This window comes from Lathyrus oleraceus, chromosome 3 (assembly GCF_024323335.1).
Source record: "Lathyrus oleraceus cultivar Zhongwan6 chromosome 3, CAAS_Psat_ZW6_1.0, whole genome shotgun sequence".
NCBI classification, from domain to species: Eukaryota; Viridiplantae; Streptophyta; class Magnoliopsida; order Fabales; family Fabaceae; genus Lathyrus; species Lathyrus oleraceus.
In genome coordinates this window covers 195,140,126-195,164,794 of record NC_066581.1, presented here as the reverse complement: position 1 = coordinate 195,164,794, position 24,669 = coordinate 195,140,126, and the positions used below count along the sequence as shown (strand labels likewise).

Sequence of the window (24,669 nt, the reverse complement as noted above, 5' to 3'; positions counted from 1 at the left end):
AGTTTTGTTCTCATTTACCCGCTTCCCCTGCAAATTTTTCCTTTATCCCCGATTGAGTCTTTCCATCGGTTTATTTTCATGGAATTACCCTCGTGTCCCCAGCAGTTTCTAAGTCGTAGCTTGGCCTACACACAACTTTTTCCCCAGAGTCTCTGTCTCCCGGGTGAGTTTTCCTTATGGAATGCGTTATACTTCTGTGGACTTTCAGTCTCTCTGGATTCTTTTACTTTGTGGCAATATTTTCCCCACAAAGATTATTTTTAACATTCATATCATATGCATCATTAGGTTTCTTAGGTACCAAAATTTATTTCTATATGTCGTTATTTAAGTCCGTTCTACTGAGTCAATACGAAGATTTTAACCTTCGTCTCCTCAGCTAGAATATCCTTAAATAGGGGCAGTTGTGAGACCTCAAATTTTGACCCTAAGGTCCCTCATGCTATCTCATCATATGCATTAGCATTGAGATCATACCTTGGCATCCTCCTTACCCCTAAATCATTGGGTTTCCATTGGGAGAGATCACCAAGCATTTTTTTATTGTATCATACTTTGTTTTTCATTATTTACTAACCAAAATACCAAAAATATGTCAATGTATAGTTTGTTACTTTTGTAGGTAGTGTGTGTGTTCACCCATGCTTTATCAAGCTTATATCTAGGGTTTGAGACTCTCAATGCAAGGAGTTCAATCAATAAATGGTTCACATTGGCTCTGAGTATCATATATGTAACCCTATGTTCTTCACATATCATTTTGATCAAGAATTCATCAAGAGTTTGGAGTTTGTTTACCTTGGAAACCCTAATTCATCTAGGTATCTTGTGTTACTTCTTCAACAAGTTTCTTTAACAATTGATCAAATATTTAAAGAGATATCTCATACTCAATTATCTTATGCATATATGATCCTCCATGAGTCCCAAAAGTCAAGAGAATATCAAGCTAGCAAGTTGGTTCATGGTGGTTGACCAGAGAAAGTCAATTGGTAAAAACAGGGGTTCTCTAGACCATATCTCCTACAATTTTTGTCATATGAAAATAATTCCAAAATCAATGTTACTTAAAATGACATTCCAAACAACTTTCATGTTTAAGTCAAGAGCTAGTTTTACTTGGAAGGTCATCCTTTATGGTGAAAGCTTATAGGTCATTTTGTCTAAACCCTAGTTTGGAGGTCAACTTCCCAAGACCATAATTTGCTCAATTTTTATGATATGAAAGCCATTCAAATTCCATGATCAAATTCAATATGTATACTTCAACTTTAATATTTAGAGTAAGTTAAAATTCAACTTTAAAATGCATGTTCCAGGAGGAAACATTATAGGTCATTTTGGGCCAATACCATTGAATAAGTGATTTTCCTCAACTTCTAAAATGCATAACTCCTTCATGCCAAATACAAATGAGGTCAAATTTGTGACCAAATTGAATATATTTGAAAGAGATACAACTTTTATGAAGGAACTTTTTTCAGTTTAAGTCCATAGAAAATGTTATTCAAGATGGAAGAAATGAACATTTGACTTGGGACTTAGAAAATTTTCAAATATGTTTGATTTCCGAAACTTCCACCTCAAAATTCATCATGATCCAAGCTTCATATGAAAACGTGTTCAACATGAAAGTTGTTCCCCTTGATCTCAACTTTCTAAAAATTCCAAAATCACCTCATTTGGCCAAAGAATGAAGAACTTGCGCATGGGTGCAATATGAGGTACCATTTGGATGATTTTCACTTCCACATTTCATATATAAATGCATGGCCACATGACATGATTTTAGCATGATTCTCACTCATTTTTGGACCTGAATACATCACTTGATGGGCCTATCATATGCCCATGCAAGCATGCAAAGAGAATTACTAAAATTGGCAATTTTTGGAAGTGTGTGGAAATGAATATCTTTGGCTATAAATACAACCCTCATTGCTCAGAATTGAGGACCTCATGCCCAAGCTTTAAACCTGCAATCTAAACCCTTACCATTAAAGGATATTCTTGAAGGTTTTCATTTTAAAATCGAGCTTAAAATCTCCATCTGTTTTGAGATTGAAACTCCAAGATTCCAGACCATTTCTTGATCCTAATCACTTCCTACAAGCTTCTGAAACAAAGCCAAGCACAATTGGAATCAAGATCAGACAAGTTTAAAGCTCCCTCGAAGGTAATTTTCTAGAATTTTCATCTCTTCGATTCTCCCTCAATTATTCACTATTCTTTGTGATTTTTGGTTGCCTGAAGTCCTACCAATGTAGGCAAGAAGATTGAGTTGCTTTGAGGTCAAATCGAAGCAACTTAGTTCATGATCCTCAAAATTCAAATCCCTGTATCTTTTTATATACTTGGAATTGGAGAAAATTGAGGCTAGATTCGAGCTCCTGAGAATTTTTTCTTTGAATAAATGTCCTTATTTTTCATTTTGGGGATGGTTGATGGTGGACCAGTCCGGTGAGGTCCACCGGAGAAGAAGACCGGAGCCCTAGCTCCGGTGGTGTGTTATCACACCTCTCAGCCACAGGATCCATCTAATTTATTTTAATCTCAAGCGTCCATTGTGATTACCAAACCTGCAACGCATTGACTAAGGACTATTGTGGAACGTGCCCGCTTGGCCATCAGATATGCCACCTCAATTAATGAGGAAGATCTGATGGCCCTTGTTTTTTTTGTTTTTTTATTTTTATGTTTAATCCATTTATTTTGATTAATTCATATTAGTTTCATTTTTAATCCAAAAAGTATGGGACTTTCACCAAAAATCTTTAAATATTTTCCTCTTTCATTTTCTAAATTAAAATTGTTTTTTGGATTAATTTTGATATTTTTTATGAATTAATTGTTTTTGTGCATATTTTTAATTGTTTAAAAATACTTCTAACTTTTCAAAAATTATGAAATTTTTTGTCTAAGGTCCTTTGACCTTGTTTGACCTAGGATAAATCTCTTGGCCATTTATTTGGTGTTTGGAAGAGGTTTTAGGTTTTGACCAAATTAAATTGAATTTAAATGCATTTCTAATTTGATTTTTAATTGATTAATTGTATAGAAATTATTTTAAGCCATTTTTATTGACTTGTGATGTTTGACTAGGTGTTTGGGCCTTAGTAAAGGTTGATTTGACTTTTGTTAAGTTAAAATCATTGAATTTAGGGGATTGATGAAATGTACATTTCATCTCCCAAAATGAATGAATGATTTTAATTTGATAAAATTCCTCCCATGACAAATTTGTGTTTCTCTCATCTCCTTTTCCTCTTCATCTTCAATCCCATTGATCCCTATCCCTTTTATTAACCAATGAAATATCAACATCCTATGGCTAATTGGTTCATCAATAATCTTGTGTTAGATGAACCAATACAAGTATGGATGAGATAGGTCCATCCTTTTGATCTTTTTCTTTTAGTGTGTGGTATGTTTTAGGAGTTTGGTTCATCATATCAAATTTCTAACATGCATTAGCACCTAAATTTTTATTGTCCGACCTCAGATAGTTGTGACTTCTACATAAGTCCAATTATGATTGCTTAACATAGAGCTAAATTTGATCCTAAAGGCATAACATTCTAGTAAGTGAGATTCTAAGTCTCCCCTTTTCATGGTATTATGTGGAAATCTGGCCTTTTTTCCTTCCTTTGGAAGATGTCTTGGTTCAAGGATCCATGCTTGTGAGTAGAGGGTTGAGTGTTCTCCAAAGAATGACTTAATCAATTAAAAGGCAAAACATCACTAACATCTAACCAACTAACATTTGACTAACTTGTATTAATATTGCTTTTATTTTTCAAGTTATTTACTTTATGAAATTTAAATTCAAGTCATTTACCATTTCATTTGTCATTTTACATATAATTTAACTTGTTCATGTTTATGCCATCTTCACTTTGCTCATTTGAGCCATATATTGTGATTGTATATATATGCTTGTGTATTTTGTTTGTGTCTGTGGTCTTAGGACCTTAAAATACTTAATAAACAACAAAAACCCTAAAAAATGTTTGTGTGGACTGTTGGGTTTAATCTGAACTTTTGGACTTAGAATTAGGCAACATTCCATATGCAAAAGGACTTGGCCAATGCCAACATTTCGGAGACCAAGTTATTATGATTTGAGCTTTCATCTGATGCAAATACTGGGCTCCACATGAATTCATCTACTACATGGTCTTGATGCAATTGTTACTTTGAACCTATGTCTAATGTCTTATTCAGAGTTAATCAAGGAGTATTTCATCTGGTTCATAAGAAGGCAAAGGAGACTGTTAGCTATGGGATTTGCTTCCTTGGATGTGGCTAACTTTATTTTATGTCTTGCTCCTCATATTGCTAATTTCTTGCAGATTGTTGCTTGATTCAAAGTCCAAAGGAAAAATGGGTTTTCTATATGACATTCTTCTCTGTTGGATTGCATCTCATTGGTCAGATCTTTTCGACTCTTAACTTTTAATTTTATGCTTAGGATTAGCCTCTTCATCTCCTCCCATTTCTTAAATTTCAAAATCTCTCCCCCTTTTTTTTAAATCTTCTTTGATTGTGATTTCATACTTAGACCTTATTTCAAAATAGAAACTTTGGCCTTATGCCATTGCATTTTTAACTCTTTTCTTAAATCAAACTTGTAAATGAACTTAACCATATTGACTTAAAATTTCAAAAGTCAAAAAGAACTAACACTCATTCAAACTTTTGGGCCTTTTGTGCTTCTTTTAAACTTAACTTTTGATTAAAAGCAATCCACTCATTTTAAAATTTATACCACGAACTACGAGGTTTTGATCCCTCATCATTATGTTGGTACGTAGGCACGAGACCGAATGTCTTGTCAAACATAAAAATATAATTAATGAATTCTTTTCTCATCTCTACACTCTATTTGTTTCAAACATCTTTTATACCAAAACACATACACACAGAAAAAAGGGATCCCTAGGACTACCTAGGACACTTTGGGTGCTAACACCTTCCCTCTGTGTAATCAACCCCCTTACCTGTAATCTCTGGCTATTTATTAGTTTTGATTTAAAAACTTCTTATCTTTGGGTTTTGTTCGTACTTTTCCCTTTTCCTTTGGAAATAATAAAAGTGCGGTGGCGACTCTGGTTTTATTGACATCAAGTTTATCCATAGCTTGATGGTCATGAATTTACCGCTACAGCTGATAGGGAGACTCTGGACACTTCTGCTGAAGAAACCATAGTTGCTGGTGCTACTTCTTCTGCTGGAATTACTCCTGGTAAGTTTGTTCCTTCTGAAGCTCACTCATTTTATGTTGATAACAGTTCATCCATCACATCAACCACCCTCACTTCACTTATCCCCATCTCACGTATTTATGAACCAGTTAACTCCAAACGTTTACATACTTTTGAACAAGTTCACTTCCTCCCATTTTCTGCTCCCCAAACTACAAATCCAAATGTTACCATTCCACCTTATACACCATCACACTTTGAAATCCTAAATTACATTATCATACCAACACCTCAACCATTATTTCCACTTTCCTTTTTATCCCAACTCACTCAACCAGAAAACCCTCCCTCACCAACAACTTTTGAAAACTTCCAACCAACTTTCACCACTCGCTATGAACCCCTTAACTCTAACGCTCCTATTATAGAATTAGAAATTGATTTTGATACTGAGTCAAATGTTGAGCTCATTGCCCTCCCTAACAGAACACCTCAACCCTACTCTGAACAAACACCCTTTCAAACCAACATTCACCCTATACCTCTGGATAAATTGTTTATGCAGTTTGAAAGTGAGGTTCTTACCAAAATGGACACTTTCACTGAAGTTTACACTTCTAATGCAAATCTATCTGAAGTGTGCACTCTGACCAACAACTTTAGAAGATGGATTGAAGTCAACTCTGAAGAGTTGGAATTCATGTGCATGAAGCAAGCTAAAAGAAACTTCCATGCCAGACTCTCTGGTATAGTTGAACCTCTACTTTATAAGGTCCATCCAACGCTTCTTCTTCCTGCTCGAGAAGTGATTCCTCCTCCTTCACCAGATCATACGACTTTGGATACTTCTGAGATAATTCTTGAAGTTGCAAGTGTTTATGGGGTTAAGAAGACTTTGGTTTTTGAGTAAATCATTCTGAAGACTTTAGAAGACTTGAAGGCTGAGAATTTTATGGTAAGAGATAGGCTGGATAAATAGGATGAGATGTTCAAGTTTCAAGCTGAGAAGACAAGGAAGATTGAAGGGATGCTTGGATTTATCTTATCAAGACTGTCACCCCCTTCTTAAACCCTAGTGTTTTAAAACTTTGTGTTTTCTTAGCTTCAGTCTTTTTCATTTCTATACTTATTGATCTTTTTTTTTTATGAAATGAAAATTCTATTTGGTTTACTTTATCTTTATTTCTTTTTTATTAATGAAAAAGGAGGAGAAGAATAATTTATTTTGATATACCTAATTCTAACTCTGAAACCCAAATATTTCTTTAACATTATTTATGACATTGGTAACTTTTCTGGGAACTTTGAATAAGTTCATCATGTTAACCAAGTGGTTCAGGTTTTATGGCACTAACCAATCTGATTTGAGTTCAAGGTAACCATGCATATGTTATAAAGAGTTAACCAGGAAGTTTGTAGTTAATTAGACATATACATGTTCTAAACTCAGTTCAAGTGAACCAGGTGTGTATTGAACCAAGCATATATAAGTTATGAACCAGACGTATACAAGTCCTAATAACAACTTGGCATATGAAAGCTATGAAAAGTTATGCTCTATTACAAGCAGTTGACCAAACCTTTTGATACTCAAGCAAAGCCATTTCTTAAATGAAATACTTCAATACCCAGGCTTCTACATTATGGGAAGTTTTTACATCCATAAGTAACCAGGCTTCTTCCTTATGGGAAGTTATTTCTTTCATGTTGATTGAGATATTTTATATGTGTTAAGATTATTTTAAGTCTTAAATTTAGGGGGCGCTTGTAAACTTAACTCTGAAATTATAAGTTGTAAAATAACTTTAATAGTATAAAATTTAGAAGGAGCTTACAAATCTCACTCTGGTGTTTTTATATGATTAAACCTAGTAAAAATTGTTCATCAAAATACATGGTTTTGTCATCATCAAAAAGGGGGAGATTGTAAGAACAAGATTCGGTTATGCATCTGGTCTTTAGTTTTGATGATAACAATGCATTGTTTCTTAGAGAACAATTTTGTATCCTAATGGTTTTGACTAGTGTGTAGCTTCTGCTAACATGTTCTGACTCTGAAGAATTGATGTGTGACGTCATCAGATTCTGGACTCAACACACTTTAACTTTGAAGAGATACAAACGTGTTTTACAAGATGATGTCAGGTACTACAATGCTCTTAGACAACGGTTTTTATGAGCATTTATGCTAAAGCTTATGACTGTGACTCTGATTGAAGAGCCTCTGAAGGTGTGTCAAGCCTTCAAGATTATGTACTCTCAAATTCTGAAGACTCTAAAAAATAAGATTTGAAGACCAGGTTCTGAGGAACTGTGTCAAGACTCTGAAGACCAAGGTTATGAAGATTCTTTCTACTTGTCTCTTGATCCTTCTAAGCATGCTTCAACATCACTTATTCAAAAGCATCTGAAGATTAGAAATAATATCAAAAGGTTTTGCATCAAGAAAATAGTATATAGTACAAGATCAACCTTTCCTTCACTACTCTATTTTTATGGGCTAAGGACTGTACTATTTTACCATTTTTCCTCCCACTATGCAAACCGTTATACAAAGAGACAACTGCATTTTGGCTATTCCAATTCTACCCTCTAACAAATCTTTTCATTGCCTATTTAAAGAAAACTTGGAAGATTGGTTAAGTTACTAATTCACGCTGATATTTCATGTATATACACAATGCTTTTTTTTGAACTCTTTGTGGAAAGAGTAAGAGAGAGAGAGAGAGAGAGAAATGTTTGTCTAGAATGAACTCTTTGTTTCATTTTTTGGTCCTTTTGAGAATCTAAGTTTATCATTGCATGGCAGCCACATGGCAGGCCACCAGTCACACTTTTGGGACATATGTCCCACACTGGCTCCAAGGTAGTCAAGGGATTTCGTAAGGCATCCCCACCATAACAATAATGCATGGTCCCCTATATCCTTATGAGCTTCTTCTTTATTGATCAAAAGGTTTGGGATGGAGTCAACAATGTTGACTTTCCCTCGCTTAAATTGGCCCTTTGACCAGTGAATTTGGGCTAGATTTGTTGGGCATTTGTCTTCTACACCCCCTATTTTTATTTTCATTGCTTGTTTTTTTATTTTTGTTATGGAATTTGGATCTATGGGTTTTACCATTTACATTCCTACTTATATTTAGCACCCCCATTTGCTAAATTGATTTTTTTATATTATTTTATTTGTTAATTTAAATTTTGATAATTAATTTAAAATATTTAAATAATAATAATGGATAATATTTTAATAATTACTTTTCTCACAGTTTAAATATTATATTATTTACTTTTATTAGTTTTGTTTATTTGTTTATTTAATTATTCTAAAATAAATAAATAAATAAATACTAATATTAAATAAATAAATTAATAATTAATTACATAATTTCAAAAGATAATTAAAACCCTTGGTTTAACGCCAAGTGGAATTTTCAAAAACCTTGGGTTAACGCCAAGTAATTTCTTTTTTAAACCTGATTAATGCACATCAACTCAATTTCAAATCTTATTCCGATAACATAACGTTAAAACCTTTTTTTTAACAAACATGAAAGAAGAGGATTTTTGGAGTCTCGCATTCCTTGAATCCTCGAATGATCGCTCCTGAGGCACACGTTTTGGGAGAGTCGTTTGTTCATCCTTTCGCTCCTAAAATACTTAATATAAACTTGGACAAAAATAGGGATTGTTGGAGTCTAGCATTCCAATTGAACCTTTGAATAATCAACTACGAGGCACATGTCTCGTTCTTGTTGAATGTTCATTGTCCATCGAACAATTTTATAAGTACATTGAATAAAATAATGATTATTGGAGTCTAGCATTCCAGTAATCCCCGAGTAATTGGTCCCGAGACTCGCAACTCGTTCTCATCGAGCATTTGTCATTCACTTAAAAAAATACTCAACACATCAAACTTATTTTCTCGCCCCCGTGCGATCGAAAACCTTTTCTTCAAAAGAACATTGTTTAATCCTTTCTAATGCGTATAAAAACTAGCTCTTAAGTCTCCACCACGAGCATGCAAGCCAATGTTTAATCGTTAGAATTCGATCTAAATACATGTCCAATATAACAAACTTTAATCAGTCAAACACTTTTTCAAAAGAACATTGCTTAATCCTTTCTAATGTGAATACAAACTAGTGCGTAAGTCTCCCTCGCGAGTATGCAAGCCAATGTTTAACCGTTAGAATAGGATCTAAACACTTGTTCATCAAAACAAGCCAACCAATAAACTGCAGCCTTCCTCCGAACTACGAAGCTTTGAGTTTCTTATTGTATCCGAGGATACGTAGGAGCAAGACTCATAATCTTATTAAGCACCCTAATAAAAACATCTTTGCGATCCATTTTCTTTTCTTTTTACACTTTTTATCATTTCGAAGAAAATAGTTAATATAAGCTAACATTCAATCGCAAGTTTAACTAAAAGTTTCTCGTTGAGTACAACAAACGTGAGGGGTGTTAATACATTTTCCTTGCGTAATCGACTCCCGATCACGAATTTGGTTACGGTGACCATTTTCATTTTTATCTTAAGGGCTTTATCAATATTTTCCCTTTCCTTCTTATAAATAAATAAAGTTCGACGACAACTCTGTTCGAACTATTTTTTTTCGCGACTTCACGAAGGATCATATTTTTTGAGATGCGACACCTGGGAAACAAGATATCCTAATTTGATTCTATACTAGGATCACATATTAGAATTAATACCCCAGTTTAAAGGATAACCTTTATAAATATCCCTTAGGAGGAGAACCAAATGTCAGATGCTTTGGTAACCTTGGCATCCATGTACAAGGTGAATTGGCCCAATTACGAGCTAGTTGTCAGAATCAGGCGTTTTGATCAACCTACACATTGCTTATCAGCAGTAGAAGAATCTGATGACAAACATTGTTCTACGACATCAAGCACTATCTTGAAAAGCAAGAATACCCAACAAATGCTTCAATCATATATAAGTGAACACTGAAAAGGTTGGCAACAAAGTTTTTCCTAAATTGAGGCATGCTCTACAAGAGGAACTATGACATGGTTCTGCTCAGATGCATGGATAGACACGAAGCAGACATGCTCATCAAAGAAATCCATGAAGGATCCTTTGGTACCCATGCCAATGGGCATGCGATGGCTAAGAAAATCCTGAGGGCTGGTTATTACTGGTTGATCATGGAAACTTATTGTTTTCATTATGCAAAAATTGCCATAAATGCCAGATTCATGCAGACAATGTGCATGCGCCACCAACTCCTCTAAACATCGTGACAACACCATGGACATTCTCCATGTGGGGAATAGACATGATCGGGCTCATTAAATCGAAGGCTTCAAACGAACATAGATTCATAAAGGTTTCCATAGACTAATTCATAAAATGAGTTGAAGTTGCGTCTTATACCAATGTAACAAAGCAAGTGGTTGTCCACTTCATTGCGAAAGACATAATTTGCCGTTGTGGGATCCCCGACAAAAATTATCACTGATAATGGGTCAAATCTAAACAAAAAAATGATGAAAGAGTTGTGTGAAAGCTTCAAAATCGAACACCACAACTTCTCACCATACCGGCCCAACATGAACGGTGCCATAGAAGAAGCAAACAAAAATATCAAGAAAATCATCCAGAAAATTGTGATAACTTACAAGCCCTTTCGTGAAATGCTTCCTTTTTCACTACACGACTATCAGACGTCAGTACGCACATCAACATTGGCAACCCCTTTCTCTTAGGTTTATGGCATGGATGTAGTACTTTCCATCGAATTTGAAATCCCCTTGTTGAGAGTCTTGATGGAGACTACGCTGGAAGAGGCGAAATGGTTCCATATAAGGTGCGGTCAGCTCAACCTTATAGAGGCGAAATGCATGATAAAACTATGTTATGGTCAACTATACAAAAGGCTTCTCAAGAAGGCATTCGAAAAGAAGGTTTGTCCTTGTGAGTTCTAAGAAGGTAACCTAGTGCTGAAGAAGATCCTGCCAATTCACAAGGAAAGTGGACACCAAATTATAAAGGTCCATACATTATGAAGAAAGAATTTTCCGGAGGTGCTATGATTCTCACAATTATGAATTGCGAAGAAATTCCACTCCTAGTGAATTCAGATGTAGTCAAAAAATACTTTTCCTAAAATAGAGGAATATAAAACCCGCTAAGTCAAAAACTTGAAAGGGCGACTTAGGAAAAAAAAGGATATCCCGGTGAAATGATATAACAGTCCAGGAAAAATTAGGGATAAAAATAAAAGAATATGACCCGCTAAGTCGAAAACCCGAAAGGGAAACTTAGGCAAAAAAGGGTATCCCAATGGACTGAAAAACCGAAAGGGCGGTCCAGGCAAAAGTTAGGGATTTTCCAAAGGCAAGAAACTGCGGTCTGTGAACCCACGCTACAATGGAAAAATTAAGACAGGAATAATTGACTCATCTACTCTCCTCGTAAGCAACGTGTTGCGATCTTTGAAGACATGAGGAATATAGCAGTGTTGTAATTTGGTGGAAACTCAAGACAATTCTCGTTGCCATTTTACTTATTTATATCATAACAAATACCTCTTTTAGGAATTGCATACTTATATACTACCACCCATTTACGGGTAAATTCTTCATTTGAATAAAATAATTAAATTTATTCATCAAAGCTTTTCTAATTATTTTGGTTTTTTCTGCTTGTTTGTAAAATATTAACTATTTTTATAAACACCACATTAAAACTTTGGGGAAATAATAAAAATCATTGTAAAGAATGGTAAATTATTTTGATATTGAAATGTCTGAAGGGAGATCAACATTTCCCAACGATGTGCTTGATGCATGAAGACATGAAATCATCTACATGTCACCATGGACTATTCAACATAGAGGTCGTGGTTCTCCCATGAATGAACATGCAGCTTTCTAGAAACGAATCAAGCTTGGAGCACCTAGAGAATCCATGTCTACCTTTCGATCACAACATCATCAAAATTAAGAATGTCAGGAAGTCAAACACTTTCCACCAACCAAAAGTCCAATCTTCATTGGCATCCACAAAAGGCTAAGTTCAATCTTCATTGGCAACCCTCATAAACCAAAGTCCAATTTTCATTGGCACCTTCCAGACCAAAGTCCAATCTTCGTTGGCATCACTTTAAGAGCATGATATTCATCGGTAACCCACAACTCAATTGTTCCCAACAAACATAATCCAAGCGTAATTGATAATTTAAAAGGTCCAATCTTTATTGGCATATTAAACACCAATTGCCATTGGTATTCCAAAACCCATCTTTGCTTGGCCCTCTCAATGAAAAAACCAAGCCTTGAAAAATTCCAATCATCCATTGGCATACCTATATGCATCGATCATAACATTTCATGCATCATTTCATGTGTATCATAACCACCAAGGTGGAACATTACACTATACAATCCAAAACATGCATACATAGCACGAGCCAGGATCTAGGGCCTTTCACTAAGTCAAGGTTAATCCTCAGCCAAGATAGTGATATTTCTCCAAGTGACTTTTTACCCTGCAAGTCTTCTCATTTCTTATCCCCAGTGAGTCCGTTAAAATTTTATCCCCAAGTAGTGGTTATCCTAAAAAATCTACTTTAAAGTTTTTGCCATGCGGAGCTTTTCCCAGTAAATCTTCTCCCTAGTGTCATACCCTAATTTTACCCCTAATATTTCACCTATCATATCATTTACATTTTAACCAAGATCACAAGCATGGTATCCTCCTAACTTTCACCTCTTTGGGTTTGTCTTTGGGGAGATCATCAAGCACCCTCTGTGTTTTTTTTTCCTTTTTTACCTTTTTTTCGTGCTTGCATTTTAACTTTGCTAACCTTATTCAAAATTCAAAAATATAATCTTAGGTCACATTCATGTCAAGCTTCATTCAAAATCATTTGATCAAGATAAGTTCAAGTTTGGTGCATGTTTTCAAAATGGATTCAAGTTTGTTTCATGTGTTTATTCTCATACCATCTATATCCAATTCTCAAGTAATTATCAAGAATCTTCAAAGGACAATCTAGTTCCCTTCATTTGGTATTCAAGTGTTCACCACTAGTGCTAGGTTTGTCTTTTGGTGACTGGCTACTTTTTGGATAAACAAGTATTTGCAAGATGTTGAACAAGATGTCCTGACATGTTGCTTCAACATTCTGCATAATCCAACTTGCGTTAGTTATGAGATTGAAGAAGATTGTTTCTTGACTTGTACACGAAGGAACGATGTCAAGACATATTAGGAAACAATTGATTTAATGAGAATTGTATCTTCAAAATACTGAGAAGAGATCTTGGATATGCTTCATATCAGTGACCTAAGCCCATGTGTATCACTGTTATATATAGAAGTGTTCTTAACCTAGGAAGGTATCGAAGTAGTGTAGAATTATGTTATCATTAGGGTTTCGTGTGTGTGTTTTATGTAAGTCATTCTAGTATCTCTTTGACACTTGAATTGGACTGAGTTTATTGATTTGTAATTATGAATCACTCATGAGATTTTAAGTAAGAGTGCATTATGTTTCATAGGAAGTGTGTTTGTTGTTCTTTGATTGTTTTTCAGTTGTTATCAATGTTGTGTGATTGAAAGGAAGTGAGAAGGGTCTCATATCTAGGAGAGTCTTAGATAGAAATTCCATGGGTAGTTATTAGGTGAGAAGTTTATAAAACCAGAGGTTTTTTAGAACTTCAAACTAATACTGTTATAGTGGATTTTTTTCCTAGCTTGGATGCCCCCTGATGTAGGTGACGTTGCACCGAACTGGGTTAACAATTGACCAATGATATTTTCTTCCTGGTTTTTACACTATTATTATTGCTGGTGTGACATGTCTTGAACCTGATGTCGTGATGTCGTATACAACATCCATTATCTGCATAATTGTTTATGGTGTGACATGTTCTGAACCCGGTGTCGTGACATTGTATACGACATCTGTTATATGCTTACATAATGTTATGTGAAGTTTTGATATTAGTGTCATGACATCGTAAACGATATCTGATATCTGAATACCAGAATTTCAATTGGTATCAGAGCAGGCATCCTGCTCTATTTCTGGGTGAGATACAGGGAAGATGCTTTTTGGTACCATGGAAAGAGGACTTGTTAATAGACCATCCATCTTAGATGACACTAATTGTGACTATTGGAAGACACGTATGGTGGCATTCCTAAAATATATGGATAGCAAGACTTGGAAAGCTATCATCAAGGGTTAGGAACATCCAGTTATGAAGGACAAGGATGCGAAGGTTACTACTAACTTGAAGCCTGAAGAGGACTGGTCTAAGGAAGAAGATGAACTGGCTCTTGGAAACTCCAAAGCTTTGAATGCTCTATTCAATGGAGTTGACAAAAACATATTCAGGTTAATAAACAGATGTACTGTGGCCAAAGATGCCTGGGAAATTCTCAGAACCACCCATGAAGGTACATTTGAAGTGAAGATGTCTAGACTTTAGCTTCTCACTACCATATTTGAGAATCTAAAGATGAAAGATGATCAAAGTATTCATGATTTTCACATGAACGTTCTTAGAATTGCAAATTCATCCAGTTCCTCGGGAGAGAAGATGTCAGAAGAAAAGTTGTTTAAAAAATTCTCAGGTACCTACCTAAGAAATTTGACATGAAGGTTACAACCATTGAAGAAGCCCAAGACACCAGCAACATGAGAGTAGATGAACTTGTTAGGTCACTCCAAAATTTTGAATTGGGTATTAGTGACAGATCAGAAAAGAAGAACAAAAGCATAGTTTTTGTATCTAACACTGAAGATGAAGAGGACCAATGTGACTTGGATACTGATGAGGTAATGTATAATGTTATTGTACTACTTAAGAGACAATTCAACAAGGTGCTGAAGGGAATAGACAGGAAGTCGAGACCAAATGTCAAGAACATCTCATATGACATCAACAAGAATAGTGATTCCCAGATAAAAGCAAGAATAGAAGAAAAGCCCAATAAAGGAAAAGGTCATGAATGTTAGGGTTTTGGTCACAATAGATCAGAATGTCCCACGTATCTCAAGAAACAAAAGGAAGGTTTGTCTGTTTCTTCGTCTGATGATTCTGAAGGTGAAACTGATGATGAAACTGCTAAGCATGTTATAGCTTTCACTGGTAGATATGAATCTGATGAAGATTCTTGTGATGGGGATGTCTCTTATGAAAAATTGGTTGCTTCCTACACAGAGCTTTGTGTTAGAAGTGAAGAGGTGTGTAGGACATGAAAAGAGTAGAAGAGAATCATAGGTCAACTACAAGCTGAAAAAGAGAAACTTTTTTCTACTGTAACTGATCTTGAAAATGAGGTAACTCTATTGTCTTCTAAACATGAAAACATGACTAAATCCATAAGAATGTTGAACAATACGTCTGATATGCTAGATGAAATTCTTCAAGTTGGAAAAGAGGTTGGAAACTTAAAAGGTATAGGTTTTAATTACCAATATCAAAATAAACAAGGAAAAACCCATGTGACAAAATTTATTCCTCTAGAAAGGAAGTATGAGTTCATGATGTCCGACCAAATTTTACAACATCCTGCCAGACATCAGAAAACTCAAACTAAAGTCAAGTTTTTGCCTTAGAAATGTCATTACTATGGTAAATATGGACATATACAGCCTTTTTGCTACATACTGCATGGTTATCCAAAACATCTAACACATCCTAGGGCTAATCTTGTAATGATTAAAACTAGAAAGGAATGGAAACCTAAGGTTGTTCCACATGAAACTACTTGTTCTTCCACATGCCTAATGTCCAAAGAAGATGAAGTCAAGTTGTGGCACCAGAAGCTTGGACATCTGAATCTCAAAGAGATGTCTCTTGGTTACTCTATAAATAGTAGACCTTACAGAGTATTTAACTCCAGAACCAAGGGCGTGATGGAATTCATTAATCTTATGGTTGATGATTCAATTATTTTAAAAGGGACCGATGTCGATGAAGATATTGGAACATCATCTCAGCAGACTGGTGCTTCAGAAAATGTGGAAAACATTGAGTCAAACATTGAGCTAACAAGGAATGAATCAGATACTTCCACTGACATCTGAGTTATTTATTTTTCTGTTTGATTTTGCATGTTTTTTATGGGCCTTTTCCCTGAGTATTGCACCTCTGTGTACCATGGTTTGTACCTCTAACTCACATGTTCTGCTACTGCTTTGCTCTGTTGTTTTGTTGACATTGATGAAGGTCTGCTTGGTTTGTCATATTCTGGATAAAAATGGGGAGTAGATAGTATAGAGATGTCTAGTTGTGCTCTTGATTTATTTGTATTCTCTGTGTGAAGGTTGTTTCTTTGAGGGGGAATATGTTTCCTGTGTGACAGAGGGGTTATTTATGTGTTGTTGATCATGACATCCAGGGGGAGTTTGATTTGTTTGTACCAAGGTTGTTGTATACTTGTTGTGATGTCAGACAGAATGTCTTGACATTTTGTTTCAGAGAATTTTGTTTGTGGTCAGGCTGTTGTATACTTGCGAGGATGTCAGACAAAATGTCCTGACATTTTGTTTCAGAGAATTTTGTTTGTGCTTAGGCTGTTGTGTGCTTGTTGTGATGTCAAATAGAATATCTTGACATTTTGTTTCTGAAGGAGGCTTGGAGTGTGAGATTTTATTTCTATTTATGTCTTTTCTATGAGGTTGGGTTTCTACTACTTATTTATGTTGCGTATGCCTCTGATGTGTCTTGGTATTATATCAAGTGTTTGGTTTTTGTGCTTGTGATTATTGTTGTTGTTTTATCTTTTCTCCAGCTATATGATGTAAAGGTTGTTTTAGCCAAAATTTACCAAAGGGGGAGATTGTTAGTTCTGTGTTTTTATGATTGGCAGCAATTTTGTTAAAACTTGTATCACAACAAGATGTTGAGCAAGATGTCGTGACATGTTGATCAGGCATCTTTGCAAGATTTGTTTTACTTCTTGGAAGACTTATTTTATTATGAGATATCTGAAGATTCTCTGAATGTTTAGCTATCATATCTAACTGTCCAAGATGGTTTTTTTAGGAACTCTTGTTTCATTTCCAACTGTGCACTTGTTTCATAAAAAGGATGTTGTATGTTTTCTTGTTGATATACATCCATTTGTCTGTCTCTTCTATTTATTGACAGTTGGTCGTTGCAAAGATTGTTTTAGCCAAAAAATGCCAAAGGGGGAGATTGCTAGGTTTATCTTTTGGTGATTGGCTACTTTTTGGAAAAATAAGTATTTGCAAGATGTTGAACAAGATGTCCTTACATGTTGCTTCAACACTCTGCATAATCCAGCTTGCGTTAGTTGTGAGATTTAGTATCTTTAATTGTGCTTCCTACAGATTCTCTAAAGATTTAATCTTTGTAATATATTGTGCATTTCCCAGTGATGGAAGAAGATTGTTTCTTGACTTGTACATGAAGGAACGATATCAAGACATATTAGGAAACAATTGATTTAATGAGAACTGTATCTTCAGAAGATTGAGAAGAGATATTGGATCTACTTCATATCAGAGACTAAAGCCCATGCATATCACTGCTATATATAGAAGTGTTCTTAACCTAGGAAGGTATCGAAGTAGTGTAGAATTGTGTTATCATTAGGGTTTTGTGTGTGTGTTTTATGTGAGCCATTCTAGTATCTCTTTGATACTTGAATTGGACTGAGTTTATTAAGTTGTAATTGTGAATCAATCATGAGCTTTTAAGCAAGAGTGCATTATGTTTCATTGGAAGTGTGTCTTCTGTTCTTTGATTGTTTTGCAGTTGTTATCAATGGTGTGTGATTGAAGGGAAGTGAGAAGGTCTCATGTCTAGGAGAGTCTTAGATAGAAATTCCACGGGTAGTGATTAGGTGAGAAGTTTGTAAAACCAGAGGTTGTTTAGAACTTCAAAGTAATACTGTTATAGTGGATTTTCTTCCTAGCTTAGATGCCCCCAGATGTAGGTTTCATTGCACCAAATTGGGTTAACAATTGACTTGTGTTACTTTCTTCCTTCTCTTTACACTGTTATTATTGCTAGTGCGACATATCCTGAACCCGATGTCGTGACATCGTATACAACATTTGTTATCTGCATAATTATTTATGGTGTGACATGTTATGAACCTGGTATCATGACATGGTATACGACATCTGTTATCTGCTTACACTATTGTTGTGTGAAGTCCTGATATTAGTGTCGTGACATCACATACAATATCTGATACCTGAATACCAAAATTTCAATTTGGCCTTTGGATGCAAGAAATGGCAAGAAATCACAAGTTGGCACATGTTTGGTTGACTTAAAATCAAGTATGGCATGTCACTTGGTACAAACACTATAACTCTCTCATTTCTCAACATTTTTGGAATCTACTTCTATTTAAATGTCACATTTGGACTCCTCTACAACCTTGCTTCAAGGGTCAAACCTGAATTTTGCCTCTAATTCCATCAATTTTGCAATTAGCCACGATGCCTATGTATGCAGAAAAGTAGGCCCAAGACCTGATCGACCTAACTCCTGGCCTAGAATTTCAAGTCACGACCCCAACTTTCCATCCATGCCATTTTCAATTCAAGCATCCTTTTGATTTGATTATTAATGCATTTGATTCTTCACCATAAGGAGATCATTTGGCACAAAGAACATCTCAAAATGAACAAGTGGACTTCATTTGGCCTAAGCTCCAACCTGATACCATGGACTCTATATTTCATGTATGACTTGTAACTTATAATCATCCAAATCTTCATTTGGGACCACCAATACATGTGAAAACTTATTTATATTTGCAAAGCACGTAGAGTGGAGTGTAAAACGACCAAGTTTCATGTCCAAGTAACATTTTTCACCATTTCTCTCACACGATTGCAAATCAACAAAATTCCAACTTCATTCATACGAGTTCAGATCTATTTCACATGTGTGAGCTCAACAACACTTTCCCTATAAATAGAGGAATTTGTTTCCTTCATTTGCAAGCTTGTATAGCCAAAAAAACTCTGAAACCATTTAAACATGATACCTAAAAAAACTAGTTAACCATTTACTTGATTCAAGCTCTTTTAGTTTCAAATATTTACCCATAATCACTCATCGGCACCTTCTAAAGTTGATTGAAGCATTGCCTTGGCTTGAAACTCCTTGGAACATGACTCCCAAAGCCACTATGGTTGAACTCTGAAGCTTCGATGGGAAAGGTAGATACGAGTTACATTTCTAAGCAAACAACTTACCAGTGTGTTCGTCTTAGTTCACCGATCAAAAGCCCTTAACCACCTTAAATTTATATTGAGTATTAGTCATTTAATTTTACTTTGAAGAACTAGGGTTCTTCGAGTTATTAAAAAAATCTCTTTGCTCAAAGCCAATCAATGGATCTGAAGCAAAGAGACATGAACGATGATGTGTTGCAAAGCTAACTTCATGCTTGGGTGTTGCTAAAAACACGAGTTCATGATTTGCAGAAATTTAGCGAAGGTTGAAAATGAAGTCTGGTTCGTGCGCCTTAGTGCCAAATTTTTGAATCCAGCCAATCAGATCCTTCAACGCGCTTTTTTTGAATCTTAGTAGTCGTTGGCGCCCTAATTTCTTTTTCTTTTATTTTATTCCTTTTATTTCCAAATTAATTTCTCACTCATTTTTAATCTAACTTGATCCAAATTTTTTACACAAGGTCTCTAAAATTATTTTGTATCACATACATTTTCCTCACAGTTTTTAAAACTATTTTTTCATTTTTGGTTATTTTAATTTCTTTTTTCCTTTTAATTTACTTTTTCAATTTATTTTTTAATCATTTTAAATATTTTTGCATCCAACTTTTGAGGTCCTTTTATTTTTAATATTCTTGACTTCTCATAATTTTCTCAATAATTTCTTTTATGATTTCGTACTTGATTTGAATTGTCTCTTTATTTTTCATTTAAAATCATTTTAATTTTCCTTTTAATTCATTTTTGTTTAACTTTTGTTTGAATTCAGTTGTTGACTTGGTTGATCAATACTTCTACATTTAAAGTCATCCATATATGGTCTCTTAGGTTGATTCAATCTTCTCTAAATCAATATGTTGATAGATGATCATTGGATCATATTTTTGACACTTTGAGTCAGTGATAGATCATCCCTAGGTTATGCCATATGTTTGGGTCCCTTGGCTTGTTTGATAGTGGATCCTAAGTTAAACACTTGAGCTTACTTCCATCTCGCCTTTGGTTCTCTTTTATCCTCTTTGAGTTTTTGAAACAATTATGCTTCATGCCTTGAGAATTTGATTCTTTGTATCAACACTCTAACATGATTTTATTTTTATCAAATACTGTTGCTTGAATATTATCTGTTAATTCTTAAAAAGCCTCAATTATCCTCTATGGAGTTTTGTTCTCTGTTAATTCTCATAGTATCTCCGAGTTGTTGCTTGATCTTTTGAGTTTCTGCTATGTTAAATCTCAGAGAGTCTCAATTGTATCTTGTTTGAGCGTCCTCTCTGTTAATTCTTATAAATCCTCAATTATCCTCTGTGAAGTGTTTTTCTCTAATAATTCTCAGAGTATCTTCTTGTTGTTGCTTGATCATTTGAGTTTCATCATTATTAAGTCTCAGAGAGTCTCAATTGTATCTTTTTGAGTGTCTTATCTATTAATTCTCAAAAAGCTACAAATTATCCCCTGTTGAGCTTATCTATGTGTTAATTCTCAAAGGATCTCATATTCGTTATTTACATTGTCTATTTGTTTTGTGGAGAAATTTATCTATTAATTCTCAGAGGATATCCCAGTTGTTACTTACATTGGTTATTTTAAACTTTTTACTATTAGAAAATCTCCCATTTATCATTCATTTTATTTTGATAGGAAGTTTCCTTGTTAAGTCTCAAAGAGTCTTTCGATGTGGCAGAGTTGAAAGTTTACTCAATTAATTCTCGGGGAATCTTTTTAAATGGCGATTAGTTGAAAGTTCACTTTGTTAAGTATATAAGGATCTTTAGATAATTTTTAGTTGAAAGTTGTCTCTACCAATTCTCATAAATTCTCTCAATGATGGCTAATTGAAAGTTTTTTTGTTATGTCTCAAGGAATCTTTTGATGCTGGTACTCGAAAGTTTACTCTGTTAATTCTCAGAGAATCTTTCAAATGATTACAAGTTGCATGTTCTCTTTGTTAAAATTTTAAAGCTTCAAAAAAATATCTTTCTATACTCGATAATTAAAAGTCTTCTCGATTAGTTCTCGAGGAACCTTTTCAAATGATAATTAGTTGAAAGTTCACTTTGTTAAGTCTCAAATGATCTTTCGATGATTTTTGGTTGGAAGTCTTCTCTTTTAATTCTAGGAGAATCTTTTGATGATTGGTAATTGAAAGTCTTTTTCATTAAAGTCTCAAAGAATCTTTCAATGTTTGTGTGTTTAGAGTTTCCACAGCTAACTCTCAAGGGATCTCTCAATTGCTATTGCATTGCAAAGTTTTTCATGGAAGGTGAAACCCTAACCGGAATGTAGAAGTAATCCTTTCATATCTCCAACAAGGTTAACCCTTCATAAATTTACCCATCTCATCACAGTTTTAGGATAAAATTTGGGTATTTTTGTGTTTAATTATCTTCCACCTTGAATGTATGAAAACCGTGGCTATTCATACTCTCGGGTTCAAGGCAATTAAATATGGGCAACTTTCATACCATAATTTTGTCCTTCCCATTTCTCTATTCATATTAAATCCATTTTCATTTCATACATTGCATTTTTCCAAACTTAATTCATTAGAATCAAAATAAAGGTCAAGGTTTCCAATTGACATGTTCAGTACATCTCTTCATTGCATTGCATCTTTTTTAGTTTAGTCACTTCAAGGTCATTTTAAAATAATGACAAAAGTACATTTATCTTATTTTCCTCATTTCATATGACATTGTTTATTGCATTGATGCATCATAAAAAAGGATCAAAAATTCTAGAAGAGTGAACCATATAACCAATTCTTTTTTTCATTTTTTATCATGTCATCCTTTTAATACGAGGAAAAAACAATTATGTTGAATTCAAGCCATATTCCATTATCCTTGTTTCAAATAAAAACAATACAACCAAATCATAACCAAATTCACATCTCTATTATATTATCTCATAATCAACTAAAACCATGAGAAATAAAAAGCAAAAAGAAGTGAGATGAAAGGTTGAAAAGAGAAACAATTTAGCACAACACCAACCTTACACATTCTATCATCTTCTATGTCACACACCCACAACATCATCAACATCATTGTTACTCCATAAACATTCTCATCCTATACATTCACCATAAGCAAAATTGAATTAGAAATAAGCATCAAAATAATAGGAGGTGCAACATTCATACATTACACATTGCATCCCATTACATGGCCATGGCATCATCACCGCATACACATTACACTACTACCAGCAAAAGACACAAAAAATGAATTGAAAAAACTTTAAAAAATATTTTTTTATTAGAGTAAAGTCACACGAATTACAACAACTCCATCACATACATGCCATTAATCACAACCATGAAAATTAAGGTGAATTAAAAAGTAAAATGGACAAAATGAAATTCAATTTAAGAAAATTCGATTTTATTAAATTAAAAATGTAAATACAATGTTATAGTACATGTGAATTACAAGTAGCATTACATAAAATATGCACCATCTTCCTTCACCTCCATACATCCATGTCCTTGCTACATACATACATCAAAGACTCTCACTCTTGCTCATCCTAAAGTCACGAAGTTCACACTGCCTTCACACTTTACTCACTCTTCGCTCACACACTCATGCCCATCCATTATTCCCTCCTAAAATCACCTCACACGAATCCCAAATATTCCTATAAAATCATATTTTCATTCCCTCTTAAATAGACATGAAAAAAATCCCTAAGAGAACTTGGCATAAAACTCCCACACCTTCAATTACCTACCAAACCTCTGCAGAAACTCAAGCTTGACCTCTAATTCACCTGCATCCTACCACGCCAGAAGAAAATAAAAAGAAGGAGACGGGGTAGAAGCAGAAGCACAAAAGAGAAGGAGAAAAAGAATGGAAACTTACCAGAAGGTAAATCTGGCCTGGCCGAAGTGCTCGTCGAAGGTCTGGTAAATCCAGATCCCAACGAGGTTTCTTTTTTTTGTCATTTTCTCTACTTCTTTCATTCTTGCTTTATATTTCTTGTATGTTTGTTTCATTTTTTGCCTTCCAATTATTGTACCATTGTTGTAATCAGATGAAAATTAAAGAAAAAGGGTTAAGGTTTTCTACTTGGGGGGAAGGTCGATATGTTCCATTCGTGAGTTATTTGGTTGTTTGGATGACATAACCGTGACCATGAGATGATTTATATGGGATTTATTATTTATGTTTTTTTGGTTTGAGCATAAATTTAGGATCCTGGAAAATGGAAGAGAAGAACACTCAAGTGTTCATCTCACGTTCTTCATGTTTTCCCTGGTTTGATCCAAAAAGATTTTGAGTGGAATGTTTTACATGTTTGTGTCTTGAGTAGAGAGAGATAGAGTGTGTGTGTGTGTGTGTGGTACATATGAGAGAGAAAGGGAAAATAAGAATGAAACAATATGCACCCTTTCGTTCATTTCGATCCACTCACATCTCACCAAACAAACATATGTGGTATCCTCTCAAACTACCAGATGTGCTGACCTTTTACTTTGACCAGGGGTCCCAGGTAGGGACCCTCACCATACCACATACGCCTTATCTTCTAGCCATTGGATGGAGGTTGATCTTATAACATCTTGATTTAATATGTTAGATTGAGTCAATAGTTTGAATCTCTTGACCCATTTATTGGGCCAACGCCCTTTTAGGCCTTCGCTTGGCGTTGGGCCAGCTATTATTTGCACCCCTCCAGTTTTCTACATTGCTTCTTTTTTTTATTTTTTTATTTTTGCTTTTGGGGCCTTCAGCCCACCATTAGTTTTACTTGTCCTTGTACCTTGTTGTTGTTATGCACCCCCTCACATTTTATATCTTTTATTTTATTTTTTTATTAATTAGTTTAATTAATCATTTTTAATAAATAAAATAAATATCATTTTCAAACAAAAATTCTTGATCAATATCAAGATTTTTAAAATCAAATTCAAACCCTTTCACCAAAATCAAATCGTTTCTCAAAACAATGCAAATCAAAATGCTTGAGCTTATCAAGTTCATTTCTAAATCAAATCAAAAACACTTAATCATTTCAAACGCTTTTCATAAATTGGAATGCAAATGAAATAGTTTGGTGTATGCTTCTCTTTTCCCCGAGTACTTGGACGTCTTCTATATAGCTTGTCTTTCAAGTACTTGTCATATTTAAAAGATTCTAATTTGTTTCACATCAAAATCGTTTTGCAATAAATTGGAATGAAAAGGAAATAGTTTGGCGTATGCCTCTTTTTTCCCCGAGTACTTGGGCGCTTGTTGTATAAC

The 24,669-nt window shown here is 34.5% G+C and overlaps 1 long non-coding RNA gene across 1 annotated transcript; it reads right to left on the bottom strand.

The window, feature by feature from the left end:
• Positions 1–22,789: 22,789 nt before the first annotated feature.
• LOC127126219 (uncharacterized) lies at positions 22,790–23,933 on the bottom strand. The gene is made up of 2 exons (XR_007804935.1): positions 23,287–23,933; positions 22,790–23,201 (listed from the first exon to the last, which is right to left on the bottom strand). It is a non-coding gene; the product is annotated as an uncharacterized LOC127126219 (long non-coding RNA).
• Positions 23,934–24,669: the final 736 nt, after the last annotated feature.